This window comes from Arachis hypogaea, chromosome 6 (assembly GCF_003086295.3).
Source record: "Arachis hypogaea cultivar Tifrunner chromosome 6, arahy.Tifrunner.gnm2.J5K5, whole genome shotgun sequence".
In the NCBI taxonomy this organism is placed as follows: domain Eukaryota; kingdom Viridiplantae; phylum Streptophyta; class Magnoliopsida; order Fabales; family Fabaceae; genus Arachis; species Arachis hypogaea.
In genome coordinates, this window is record NC_092041.1 from 39,407,785 (window position 1) to 39,423,091 (window position 15,307).

The window sequence follows — 15,307 nt, forward strand, 5'->3', positions numbered from 1 at the left end:
CAAGTAACAAACCCCTTTAAAATTGATAACCGAAGTATTCAAACCTCGGGTCGTCTTCTCAAGGAATTACAGGGAGGTATGTTCTTATTATTGGTTATGAAAAAGTATGTTTGGGGTTTTTGGATCAAGGTAAAAGGTTAGTTGGGCAATGGACACAGGTATATTTTCAAAGCAATAAAAGTAAATGAATGACTGTAAAATAAACTCTTGGCAAGGTATGGGAACTGGAGGTCCTATCCTGGTTATCCTTATCAATTGTAATGAGAATTGGATTTTTCTCCCACTTTGTTAACCTCTAACTATGAAGGTAAGTTAAGTGGATGAATTCCAATTTTCAATTAATAATGAGTTTGATAACTCAAGAGTTGCCAGTTATTTTACCAGAGCCAAAAGGAAAACTATCTACTCGAATGAAAATAATTTGGATAGTACCGACAACATAAATTAAAGAAAGCAATCATAGATCTGAAATATCTCAAATAGCATTAATTTAAAAGAGTAATCTGTAACATGGAAGAGTTCATAAATTTAATTGGAAAAATAAATAAAAAGGAACATTGAACCTGAATCGAGAGTCACTCTTAAAAACCAAGAGAAGTCCTAAATCCTAGTTTCTAAAAATCCTAATTTCTAATCCTAAGGGAGAGAGGAGAGAACCTCTCTCAAAACTAATCTAAATCATGAGAAGTGAATTATGAGTGCATGATTATGAATGGATGCATTCCCCCACTTTATAGCCTCTAATCTGTGTCCTCTGGGCCGAAAACTGGGTCAGAAACAGTCCAGAAATCACTTCCAGCGCTTTCTGGTCCGTACAGGTCGCAGAAAAGTGACGCGGCCGCATGGCTCACGCGGCCGAGCGGGTTCCGTTCCTGCCAGGTCACGCGTCCGCGTGACCCACGTGTTAGCGTCGCTTGGCGTCGAGGTAGCTATAGCAAATTATATATCAAATCGAAGCTCCGTACGTTAGCTTTCCAACACAACTGGAACCGCGTCATTTGAACCTCTGTAGCTAAAGTTGTAGCCGTTTGAGTGTGAAGAGGTCAGGCTGGACAGCTTAGCAATTTCTCCAACTTATTGTATTCATTCCATTTTTGCATGCTTCCTTTCCATCCTCTGAGCCATTCCTGCCTTATAATCTCTGAAAACACTTAACACACATATCAAGGCATCTAATGGTAATAAGAGAGGATTGATAATAAGCAAATATAAGATCAAAGAAGCATGTTTTCAATCAAAGCACATAATTAGGAAGGGGAATGTAAAACATGCAAATAGTATGAATAAGTGGGTAAAGAGTTGATAAAATCCACTCAATTGAGTACAAGATAAACCATAAAATAGTGGTTTATCAGTGCCCATCATAGTAGGGTACAATATTGATCTCAACCCTCATTCTAAGACAACAACTCTATAGTGCTTGTAGAAACCTCGGCACCTATTGTATGACTCCTCCTCATCACCGTAAATCTGGACAATTGCCTTTTGCTTCACCAGTTAGACCTTTCTGTACGAAAATTTGGAGTGATAGCTTTTCCTAACTGCACCTTGTAGGACAGAGATACAAACGGATGGCTGGATTGTATCAACGGTAGGATGACACGGCAGATGAGATTGTTGTCCAACTGTCGGCGGTTCTGAGACATGGTGGTTGCTAAATACGTGTGCGCGCTTCCCACCTTAAGCACCTCCCTAACGAAATATGACAACCGTGGTTGACATGTACAACAAGCATAACAATGATAAATGATAATATAAAACAAAGTTAAACTTGACCTTACCAATATCTTAGATTCTTTCAGAGAGCAACACGGAGATTCCAAGGGCAGCCTGCTTCATATTGTCCGCAATGCACATGGTACTTTAATCGATATGACTCCACGACTTGGTACTCAGCATTTTTGCGAATTCTGTAAATCTTCACACCCTGCATTACTGCATCTCTGCTTTTGAATCTGTGGCCAACCCAAAACTTCACGCGCACCGTCTAAGTTGTAATCATCTTCACTTTTGTTGGAAAATAGATTTTCTCCTGCATCGCATCCAGATCAAATGTATGATAATTATAAATGACAAGGTCGGAATTGGGTGCGGGGCAAGGCAGAAGATACTGACGTGATGGCTCAACTGGGGTCTCTAGTACAAACTACTCATCCTCATCATCTTCAGAAGAACCGCTCTCGTTGCTATCAGCAACATACTCCCGTCGGAGTCCTCACCGTGACGTCCATGTCTTTCACTGGACGAACAACGTGTAGCGGTGGTGGTGCGAGAGGTTGGTCATTCTTCACAAAGTCTGACTGGCCAGATCCACTGCCACTGACATCACCAACCTCCACAGAAAGCTTCATCACTTGTTCCGCCATGATTCTCCCATGGATGTCAAACATCAAGCGCATATACTCGTCTTCTTGGAGTCAAAACAGATGAACCGAAAAGCTCTGTGTCCCATTGGTGCTAGCAACCCATACCCCACACTTCCGATCTCTTTTCTGCCGCTACTACCGGTACTGCTCAATATCAGACTCTTCAGTTTTGATAAAGAACTTACTCGTTAGGTACGCAACAAAATGAAATTCTCACACTCAAATATCACCTCAGTATCACTATTTCTCATATGACAATTGGGATACACACTTACAACTAAATATCCACTACTACTAGACATTTTGGCTTACTTTTCAGAAGAAAAATGGTAGACAAGAAGAAGATAAATGTTTGTGAAGAATACAAAGGGTTGCACATCCTTTTATAGTTGTTAAAAATTTGTCGTAGCATATCTCGTTTACACTATAAACATTATAAGTGTTCATGTATTTCTTTTACAGTGTAAACGAAATAAAATTGCACATATCTCGTTTACACTGTAAACGAAATATATACGTCTCTCATTTCATGCCTTATCTTATTTACAGTATAAATAATATACGTACAATCTTATTTCATTTACACTTAAATGAGATAAGCCATATGATGCATTTTAGTAAAAAAAACTATAAAATGTATGTTTTGATAAATAAAATATTTATTTTATTTATTTAAAAAAATTTGACTTTTTAAAACCCTTATAATATCAAGAAATTAAAGTGGGATTTGAATATAAACTAAAGTATACATAGGGTGTCTAATAGATAATATTATAATAATAATCATCCCCTTTTAATAGGATGATAAAAAGAATCTGTATCTACAGAAATCCGCAAAAATTATTTACGACGGAGATACTAATAGAGACTCGTAAAATTTTCACAAAAACAAAAATTCATCCTGCAAATAAATAAAGACGGGATCGAAAATTGAGGTACTACTTCAGAGGACTTATGAAATCTTTTCAAAAGAAAATTTATGTAAATATCTTTATATATATAAGTTATGTAAGTAATTATAATTTGTTTTATTTTAATTTATATGTTAAAAATTTTATGTGTATGTTATATACATATTAAATTTAAATTGTATTGAATTTTATAATAATTGTGTTAATTTTATTTTTTAAAAAATTTAAAACTTAATATTTTTGGATATCCATGAATTTTCATCTCTTCCACAAAGAAAAATAAACGAAGATTCATAACAAAAATAAAATAAAAACAAAAGATATTTTACTAAATAGAAATAGAAATAGGGGAAGGATACTCCATAGAGACCCATTCCATTTCTACCTTTGAAGTGATATACTTTAATCAATTTTTAACACTATAATATGATAGTTTCGAATTAATAATTAACTAATAAGTTTATTCAATGTAAATATGTAATCAGCTTTTGCCTTTTCATCAGATCAGCTGGCTGAGTTGGAGCACTCTTCTTAATTGGTAGCTCGCTCGTCAATTAATTCAAGTTTATACTCACAACATAAAGTGTTTTTTACCATATATACATAATGCAGACAATTTAATGCAATTTATATTCACAATCACCAAAATGAAAGCAACAAGCCAATAACTAACTAATCAGGGAATATTCCAGCTTGTTATGAGCTGCTTCATTATAAATAATATATATGGCTCAGAGCCTCAGAGAGAAAAAAGGATGGTTTAAACGAGAGATTCAAATCGGATCTTGATTACACTAATATATTGAACCTTCCATGCTCTTCTATACCTTTGTTGTAACTACCACTTCACACACACACAAAATAAAGTAGTAGTTCCAATAATTAAATATTATATTACATTATTACTGTATGTAGGATAAAAGAGATTCACACATAACACATTATTTTTAATTAATACCAACTCATTTCCCTTCATTAATTGTCACGATTTGAAGTGCTTCGTGTCAAAAAAATTAAAAGTACTATACGAATAAGGTCATATATATACAAACCCACACACACCAAAAAATAATTGTTAATGCAAAATCGTACGCAATCTTGCATAATGTTATATCATTGTTTCCTCCATGAAGGCCCCACTCGCTTGTCATTAGGCTTTTGATTTGGTTTCCAATTGCATCACACATGCTTTATTTTGTGGGTTCCTACTTTCAAGAACGAGTAAGTATCTAATCCGGTCTCGGACAATTATTTTAAAAAACAAAATATTTTTTGACAAAAAAAAAGTTTAATTCGGTTTTTAGTCTTTAATCCTATTCTTTCGTTATTTTTGTTGTGAAATTGTAACAAAAATTACTTAAGTAGCACATTCGAATGATGAGTTAATATGTTAGTTGTTACATTATCACTGCTAAATTGACTAGAGATTTATTCCTAAATTTAAATTGTCAAAGAATCTATTTATCTTTATTTGTTTTGACAAAACGATGTTGATTTGACGTTAAATTAATCAAATATTTATTTATCGAAGACCTATTTGTGTCAAAAGGATTTTTTATATAATTTTTTTCATATTAACTTTTTATTTTTATGATATTGATTTTATTAATTTTTTAATAAATTATTAAATAAATAGTATAATAAATATAAATTAATTAATAAATCATTCAAATTTAAAATATTATTTATTATGAACTTAAATAAATAATTCTCAGTGTAATTTTTTAACTTATAAAAAAAAATTAGGGGTAAGTATGGTTTTGGTCCCTAATGTTTAATGCCAGAATCGAAACCGCCCCTCATCTAATTTTCGTATTAAAATCGTCCTTAACGTTTTTTTTCGTATTAAAAATCGTTCTTTTTATTTTTTTGGACAAAATTACCCTCACCACTACCAACACAATTACATGCTCCACCACCACCACCACCAACACCAACACCACCGCCACAGCCTCCACCCACAGCACCACCAACATCACCAGCACCACCACCACCACCACCAACACCACCACCAACGCCGCCGCTGCCGTTCCCCTCCCTCCTTTTCCCCTCCCCGTCTTCCCTTCCCCCAACCTCCACCCCCACCCCCGCGTCCCCTCCCCTCCCCAACCACCATCCCCACCCCGCGTCCCCTCCCCCTCCCCGTCTTCCCTTCCCCCCACCTCCACCCCCACCTCCCACCTCCACCTCCATCTCCACACAGAGAAGCAGAAACAGAAAATCAACAAATTCAAGCACAAATTTAGCAAATGCAGAAACAGAAAGCAACAAATCAACAAATCAACACAGCCAAATTAACAAATTCAATAGAGAAGCACAAAGCCAAATCAGAAATTCAAAGTACAAAGAAGCAGATGCAGAAGGCCAAGCAGGACCACCGGCAAACTCATCATCATAACCCATAACCGCAAGAAGCTGAAGCGGCGAGGCGGCGAGGAGCAGCGGCGACGGTGGCGCTGGCTTCCCTCAGTGGCTAGGCGATAAGAAGCAGCAACGTGAGTCCTTCTCCCTCTTCGCGTCTCTCTCTGTCCGATCTCTCTCCTCTAGCGTGGGTGGCTGGCGCGACAGTGAGGGTTCGCCGAAGAGATGAGGGCTGGGCGGTGAGGCGGTGAGGGCTGGGCGCAGCTGGCAGTGAGGGGCTGGGTGCGGCGGTGAGGGCTGGACCTGGTGATGCCAGGGCATCTAGGCCAGTTTCACTGACCTTTTCTTCACTGTTTTAAGGTAGTTTCATGCATTTCCCTAGTGAATAAGGCAAGTTTTGGGTGAAAATACACTTACACCTTCATTTAAGCAACTATTGTGAATTTTGCATGATTTCATGAGATTTTTGCCAGAATTGCATGATAACTTAATGATGCATACTCTCATGACTTTGGCTTTGGCTAGAGCTTTGATGCACCTTAATTGCTTGATTTCAGGACAAATGAACCATGGAAGAACCACGTTAGCATTCACGTTAACTTAGTTAACGTGGGTTCTAACGTGGGATGGCAAAGAGCTTGCAACGTTAATGAGAAAAGTGATCACCAATAACGACTGCGAAGCCATTCATAGCTTACGTTAAGAGCCACGTTAACTAAGTTAACGTGGTACTTAACGTAGAAGAAAAAGAGGACTCCACGTTAACAAGAAACATGAACTCCAATAACGTTTCTCCTCAATGTTAGTGGTAAAAGTGAACACCACTAACGTTGGGAAACTAGGCAATGCCCCACGTTAAGAGTCACGTTAACTTAGTTAACGTGAACTCTAACGTGGAAGAGGATCAACTACGCCAACGTTAGTGACACTCACTTTTGTCACTAAAGTTGGATCATTAGCATTGCCTGCGTTAACTCTCACGTTAAGATTGTTAACGTGAAAGTTAACGTGGAGTTAGGTTCAAAGAACCAACGTTAGTGACACTCACTTTTGTCACTAACGTTGGGAGATGGCTTCATTACTACGTTAAGATCCACGTTAACTTAGTTAACGTGGGTTCTAACATAGGGACTTAAGGCAATTGGAGCGTTAGTGACAAAGGTGAGGGTCACTAATGCTCTCGAAGGTGATAGATATCCACGTTAAGAGCTCGTTAGCTGATGAGCGGATAATTTATACGCTTTTTGGCATTATTTTTAGTATGTTTTTAGTATGTTTTAGTTAGTTTTTATTATATTTTTATTAGATTTTATTTAAAATTCACTTTTCTGGACTTTACTATGAGTTTGTGTATTTTTCTGTGATTTTAGGTATTTTCTGGCTGAAATTGAGGGACCTGAGCAAAAATCTGATTCAGAGGCTGAAAAGGACTGCAGATGCTGTTGGATTCTGACCTCCATGCATTCGAAGTGGATTTTCTGGAGCTACGAAAGCCCAATTGGCCTGCTCTCCATTCCGTTGGAAAGTAGACATCCTGAACTTTCCAGCAATATATAATAGTCTATACTTTGCCCGAGATTTGATGGCCCAAACCAGCGTTCCAAATCAGCTCAAGAATTCCAGGCGTTTAACGCCAGAACTGGCACAGAAGTGGGAGTTAAACGCCCAAACTGGCACAAAAGCTGGCGTTTAACTCCAAGAAAAGTCTCTACACATGGAAGCTTCAATGCTCAGCCCAAGCACACACCAAGTGGGCCCGGGAGTGGATTTTTACGTCATTTACTCATTTTTGTAAACCTTAAGCTACTAGTTCTCTATAAATAGGACCTTTTGCTATTGTATTTTCAACGGTGGAGTTTCTACACACCACAGATTAAGGTGTGGAGCTCTGCTGTACCTCGAGTATCAATGCAATTACTACTATTTTCCATTCAATTCAGCTTATTCTTGTTCTAAGATATTCATTCGCACCCAAGAACATGATGAATGTGATGATTATGTGACGCTCATCATCATTCTCACTTATGAACGCGTGTCTGACAACCACTTCCGTTCTACATGCAAACAAGGCTTGAGTGTTTATCTCTTAGATTCCTTAATCAGAATCTTCGTGGTATAAGCTATAATTGATGGTGGCATTCTTGAGAATCCGGAAAGTCTAAACCTTGTCTGTGGTATTCCGGGTAGGATTCAAGGATTGAATGACTGTGATGAGCTTCGAACTCACGATTGTGGGGCGTTAGTGACAGACGCAAAAGAATCACTGGATTCTATTCCGACATAATCGAGAACCGACAGATGAATAGCCGTGCTGTGACAGAGCGCGTTGAACATTTTCACTGAGAGGAAGGGACTGTAGCCATTGACAACGGTGATGCCCAACATACAGCTTACCATGGATAGGAGTAAGAAGGATTGGAAGAAGACAGTAGGAAAGCAGAGAGACGGAAGGGACAAAGCATCTCCATACGCTTATCTGAAATTCTCACCAATGAATTACATAAGTATCTCTATCTATGTTTTATTCATCTTTTAATTATCAATCCCCCATAACCATTTGAATCCACCTGAATGAGATTTACAAGATGACCATAGCTTGCTTTAAACCAACAATCTCCGTGGGATCGACCCTTACTCGCGTAAGGTTTATTACTTGGACGACCCAGTACACTTGCTGGTTAGTTGTGAGAAGTTGTCATAAAGAGTTGAGATTGCAATTTAGCGTACCATGTTGATGGCGCCATTGATGATCACAATTTTGTGCTCCATTAGCCAAGCTAACGTGAGATCTAACGTAGGGGCAAGAGCAAGCAACGTTAATGGGAAAAGTGATTCCCATTAACGTTTGCGAAAAGGGGCACAAGCCAACGTTAATGGGAAAAGTGAGTCCCATTAACGTTGGCCTAGGATCGAGTAGGAAACGTTAAAAGTCACGTTAAGATTTCTAACGTTGGGATTAACGTGGGTATATAAGGGTGGAACGTTAGTGGAAAAAGTGAATGCCACTAACGTTCTCGCACCCAAAAATGTATTCAACGTTAATCTCACTAAATGCCTAAGCCTAACTCATATTTCTCTGCAAGCTGGGCCCACTAAAGATGAGAATTGCTTCAACTCAAGGTCCAGATCCCACATCCAAGACTTGAAGAACTCACTAGAAGATCATGAGGAGTAGTATATATAGGAGTAGTTTTCAACTAGAGAGAAGCTTAGCACTTTTGGGAACTACTCTCGGCATATTTACTTTTCTGTACTTCTAGCATGGATTCTTCTTTTCTGCCATTTTTGATTCCTAGAGCTATGAACAACTAAACCCCTTTCATTGGGTTAGGGAGCTCTATTGTAATTTGATGGATCAATTATAGTTTTCATTCTTCTTCTTTCTTTTCTCTTGATCTTACTAGAAAGCTTTCAATCTTAATTTAATTGGTTAGTTGTCTTGGAAAAGAAACTCTCTATAATTGGATCTCCTTTGAACCTTGGAAAAGGGATGAGGAAATCATGCTAGAAATGCTTTCTCATGTTGGACCAAATTGGGGTTTGGATGGATATTGTGACATTTAATCCTCCCAATACTTTGATTTGGAAATACATGTGGTATAATCAGTGACCACACATTCATCTCTTCCCATGAGCAATTAAATCAAGGAATTGGGCAATTGTTCAAGCTTAGAGAGATTGGATTGCCAAGAAATTGGGATCCAATCACTTAAGATTGCCAAGGAGATTAATGAATGCATTGATTGAGGAAGAGATGAGAATGAACTTGATCTGGAGAATGCAACATCTCCTAAACCCAATGATCTCCCCATTTCTGATCTTACCCGTTCTATTTACTTTCTGCCATTTAATTTCCTGCTCATTACCCCAACTTCCCATTTAAGATTTTGCACTTTAAATTCTGTTATTTACTTTCTAGTCAAAATTTCTGCATCTCAATCTCAATTCTGTTTAGCTCAACTAGCATATTCTTCTAACTAAAGTTGTTTGACCAATCAATCCTTGTGGGATTCGACCTCACTCTATTGTGAGTTTTACTTGACGACAATTCGGTATACTTGCCGAAGGAAAATTTGTTGAGAGACAAGTTTTCATGCATCAAGTTTATGGCGCCGTTGCCGGGGATTGATTTTGAATCAACAATGATTAAGTTAGAAGATCACTAGATTGAGCATTTTTTTATTTCGTTATTCATTTTTTTTATTCAGTCAATTTCTGTTAGTTGTTTTGATTTCTTCCTCACCCCTGCACCCTTTTAGTTTGTTTCGTTCTTCATTTCTTTGTTTATTATAATTTTGCTCACTAACCCACTAACTGTTTGATAAATTGCATCACTCACACTAACAATTACTCTAACAAGAATAATCTTCACTATACCTCCTGTTGTGCAATCTGTTTGTTGTATGACAGGGAGAAGAGAAGGAGTCTTAACATCCTTTTGATTCAGAACCTGAAAGAACCCTTTGGAGAATAAGAAGGGAGGCAAGAGGAAAAAGGATTATTGGTGCTGAGGAAGAGGAAGAATACTTTAAACCCAACATGGAAGAGAATTTGGAGAACAATCATGAAGAAGAAGCTCATAATCATGCCAGAGAAGGCCATGCAAACCGGGCTGGGCAAGAAAGGAGGGTCTTAGGATTCTATATCAATCCTAATCCAAGAAACTGTGGAAGCAGCATTCAGAAGCCCACCATACATGCCAACAATTTCGAGCTAAAACCTCAGCTCATCACTCTTGTGCAGAATAATTGTTCATTTGGAGGAGGTGTTCAAGAAGATCCTAATCAACACTTGACCACCTTCTTGAGGATTTATGACACAGTGAAGTCCAATGGAGTCCACCCGGATGTCTATAGGCTGCTCCTGTTCCCTTTTTCACTAAGGGACAAGGCATCTAAATGGCTTGAATCCTTCCCAAAGGAAAGCTTAACTAATTGGGAAGAAGTGGTAAACAAGTTTTTAGCAAGATTTTATCCTCCTCAAAGGATCAATAGGCTAAGAACTGAGGTGCCGACTTTTAGACAACAAGATGGTGAGACACTTTATGAAGCATGGGAGAGATTCAAAGACTTGACAAGGAGATGCCCACCAGAGATGTTTAATGAGTGGGTTCAACTTCACATCTTTTATGAAGATCTGTCCTATGAGTCAAAGAAGGCTGTGGATCATTCATCAGGAGGGTCTTTAAACAAGAAGAAAACCATTGAAGAAGGCATAGATGTCATTGAAACAGTTGCTGAGAATGACTACTTCTATGCCTCTAAAAGAAGTAATACTAGAAGAGTAATGGAGCTGAACCACATGGATGCACTGTTAGCCCAAAACAAGATGATCACTGATGAGCGGATAATTTATACGCTTTTGGCATTGTTTTCAGTATGTTTTTAGTATGTTTTAATTAATTTTTATTATATTTTTATTAGTTTTTAGTTAAAATTCACTTTTCTGGACTTTACTATGACTTTGTGTGTTTTTCTGTGATTTCAGGTATTTTCTGGCTGAAATTGAGGGACCTGAGCAAAAATCTGATTCAGAGGCTGAAAAGGACTGCAGATGCTGTTGGATTCTGACCTCCATGCATTCGAAGTGGATTTTCTGGAGCTACGAAAGTCCAATTGGCCCGCTCTTCATTCCGTTGGAAAGTAGACATCCTGGACTTTCCAGCAATATATAATAGTCCATACTTTACCCGAGATTTGATGGCCCAAACCGGCGTTCCAAATCAGCTCAAGAATTCCTGGCGTTTAACGCCGGAACTGGCACAGAAGTGGGAGTTAAAGGCCCAAACTGGCGCAAAAGCTGGCGTTTAACTCCAAGAAAAGTCTCTACACATGGAAGCTTCAATGCTCAGCCCAAGCACACACCAAGTGGGCCCGGGAGTGGATTTTTACGTCATTTACTCATTTTTGTAAACCTTAAGCTACTAGTTCTCTATAAATAGGACCTTTTGCTATTGTATTTTCATCTTGGTTCTTCTGGTTCCCTCTCTGGGGCCGAAGCCAATGATCACCGTTATTACTTATGTATTTTCAACGGTGGAGTTTCTACACACCACAGATTAAGGTGTGGAGCTCTGCTGTACCTCGAGTATCAATGCAATTACTACTATTTTCCATTCAATTCAGCTTATTCTTGTTCTAAGATATTCATTCGCACCCAAGAACATGATGAATGTGATGATTATGTGACGCTCATCATCATTCTCACTTATGAACGCGTGTCTGACAACCACTTCCGTTCTACATGCAAACAAGGCTTGAGTGTTTATCTCTTAGATTCCTTAATCAGAATCTTCGTGGTATAAGCTATAATTGATGGTGGCATTCTTGAGAATCCGGAAAGTCTAAACCTAGTCTGTGGTATTCCGAGTAGGATTCAAAGATTGAATGACTGTGATGAGCTTCGAACTCACGATTGTGGGGCGTTAGTGACAGACGCAAAAGAATCACTGGATTCTATTCCGACATAATCGAGAACCGACAGATGAATAGCCGTGCTGTGACAGAGCGCGTTGAACATTTTCACTGAGAGGAAGGGACTGTAGCCATTGACAACGGTGATGCCCAACATACAGCTTACCATGGATAGGAGTAAGAAGGATTGGAAGAAGACAGTAGGAAAGCAGAGAGACGGAAGGGACAAAGCATCTCCATACGCTTATCTGAAATTCTCACCAATGAATTACATAAGTATCTCTATCTATGTTTTATTCATCTTTTAATTATCAATCCCCCATAACCATTTGAATCCACCTGAATGAGATTTACAAGATGACCATAGCTTGCTTTAAACCAACAATCTCCGTGGGATCGACCCTTACGCGCGTAAGGTTTATTACTTGGACGACCCAGTACACTTGCTGGTTAGTTGTGAGAAGTTGTCATAAAGAGTTGAGATTGCAATTTAGCGTACCATGTTGATGGCGCCATTGATGATCACAATTTTGTGCACCATTAGCCAAGCTAACGTGAGATCTAACGTAGGGGCAAGAGGCAAGCAACGTTAATGGGAAAAGTGATTCCCATTAACGTTTGCGAAAAGGGGCACAAGCCAACGTTAATGGGAAAAGTGAGTCCCATTAACGTTGGCCTAGGATCGAGTAGGAAACGTTAAAAGTCACGTTAAGATTTCTAACGTTGGGATTAACGTGGGTATATAAGGGTGGAACGTTAGTGGAAAAAGTGAATGCCACTAACGTTCTCGCACCCAAAAATGTATTCAACGTTAATCTCACTAAATGCCTAAGCCTAACTCATATTTCTCTGCAAGCTGGGCCCACTAAAGATGAGAATTGCTTCAACTCAAGGTCCAGATCCCACATCCAAGACTTGAAGAACTCACTAGAAGATCATGAGGAGTAGTATATATAGGAGTAGTTTTCAACTAGAGAGAAGCTTAGCACTTTTGGGAACTACTCTCGGCATATTTACTTTTCTGTACTTCTAGCATGGATTCTTCTTTTCTGCCATTTTTGATTCCTAGAGCTATGAACAACTAAACCCCTTTCATTGGGTTAGGGAGCTCTATTGTAATTTGATGGATCAATTATAGTTTTCATTCTTCTTCTTTCTTTTCTCTTGATCTTACTAGAAAGCTTTCAATCTTAATTTAATTGGTTAGTTGTCTTGGAAAAGAAACTCTCTATAATTGGATCTCCTTTGAACCTTGGAAAAGGGATGAGGAAATCATGCTAGAAATGCTTTCTCATGTTGGACCAAATTGGGGTTTGGATGGATATTGTGACATTTAATCCTCCCAATACTTTGATTTGGAAATACATGTGGTATAATCAGTGACCACACATTCATCTCTTCCCATGAGCAATTAAATCAAGGAATTGGGCAATTGTTCAAGCTTAGAGAGATTGGATTGCCAAGAAATTGGGATCCAATCACTTAAGATTGCCAAGGAGATTAATGAATGCATTGATTGAGGAAGAGATGAGAATGAACTTGATCTGGAGAATGCAACATCTCCTAAACCCAATGATCTCCCCATTTCTGATCTTACCCGTTCTATTTACTTTCTGCCATTTAATTTCCTGCTCATTACCCCAACTTCCCATTTAAGATTTTGCACTTTAAATTCTGTTATTTACTTTCTAGTCAAAATTTCTGCATCTCAATCTCAATTCTGTTTAGCTCAACTAGCATATTCTTCTAACTAAAGTTGTTTGACCAATCAATCCTTGTGGGATTCGACCTCACTCTATTGTGAGTTTTACTTGACGACAATTCGGTATACTTGCCGAAGGAAAATTTGTTGAGAGACAAGTTTTCATGCATCAAGTTTATGGCGCCGTTGCCGGGGATTGATTTTGAATCAACAATGATTAAGTTAGAAGATCACTAGATTGAGCATTTTTTTATTTCGTTATTCATTTTTTTTATTCAGTCAATTTCTGTTAGTTGTTTTGATTTCTTCCTCACCCCTGCACCCTTTTAGTTTGTTTCGTTCTTCATTTCTTTGTTTATTATAATTTTGCTCACTAACCCACTAACTGTTTGATAAATTGCATCACTCACACTAACAATTACTCTAACAAGAATAATCTTCACTATACCTCCTGTTGTGCAATCTGTTTGTTGTATGACAGGGAGAAGAGAAGGAGTCTTAACATCCTTTTGATTCAGAACCTGAAAGAACCCTTTGGAGAATAAGAAGGGAGGCAAGAGGAAAAAGGATTATTGGTGCTGAGGAAGAGGAAGAGTACTTTAAACCCAACATGGAAGAGAATTTGGAGAACAATCACGAAGAAGAAGCTCATAATCATGCCAGAGAAGGCCATGCAAACCGGGCTGGGCAAGAAAGGAGGGTCTTAGGATTCTATATCAATCCTAATCCAGGAAACTGTGGAAGCAGCATTCAGAAGCCCACCATACATGCCAACAATTTCGAGCTAAAACCTCAGCTCATCACTCTTGTGCAGAATAATTGTTCATTTGGAGGAGGTGTTCAAGAAGATCCTAATCAACACTTGACCACCTTCTTGAGGATTTATGACACAGTGAAGTCCAATGGAGTCCACCCGGATGTCTATAGGCTGCTCCTGTTCCCTTTTTCACTAAGGGACAAGGCATCTAAATGGCTTGAATCCTTCCCAAAGGAAAGCTTAACTAATTGGGAAGAAGTGGTAAACAAGTTTTTAGCAAGATTTTATCCTCCTCAAAGGATCAATAGGCTAAGAACTGAGGTGCAGACTTTTAGACAACAAGATGGTGAGACACTTTATGAAGCATGGGAGAGATTCAAAGACTTGACAAGGAGATGCCCACCAGAGATGTTTAATGAGTGGGTTCAACTTCACATCTTTTATGAAGATCTGTCCTATGAGTCAAAGAAGGCTATGGATCATTCATCAAGAGGGTCTTTAAACAAGAAGAAAACCATTGAAGTAGCCATAGATGTCATTGAAACAGTTGCTGAGAATGACTACTTCTATGCCTCTAAAAGAAGTAATACTAGAGGAGTAATGGAGCTGAACCACATGGATGCACTGTTAGCCCAAAACAAGATGATCACTGATGAGCGGATAATTTATACGCTTTTTGGCATTGTTTTCAGTATGTTTTTAGTATATTTTAATTAGTTTTTATTATATTTTTATTAGTTTTTAGTTAAAATTCACTTTTCTGGACTTTACTATGAGTTTGTGTGTTTTTCTGTGAT

At 38.3% G+C, this 15,307-nt stretch overlaps 2 non-coding genes across 2 annotated transcripts; both read right to left on the bottom strand.

Annotated features, from left to right (window-relative positions):
* Positions 1–10,630: 10,630 nt before the first annotated feature.
* LOC112699614 (small nucleolar RNA R71) lies at positions 10,631–10,738 on the bottom strand. The gene has a single exon (XR_003152558.1). It is a non-coding gene; the product is annotated as a small nucleolar RNA R71 (small nucleolar RNA).
* A 4,078-nt stretch (positions 10,739–14,816) lies between these two features.
* Positions 14,817–14,924, bottom strand: LOC112699739 (small nucleolar RNA R71). Its single transcript, XR_003152679.1, has one exon. It is a non-coding gene; the product is annotated as a small nucleolar RNA R71 (small nucleolar RNA).
* Positions 14,925–15,307: the final 383 nt, after the last annotated feature.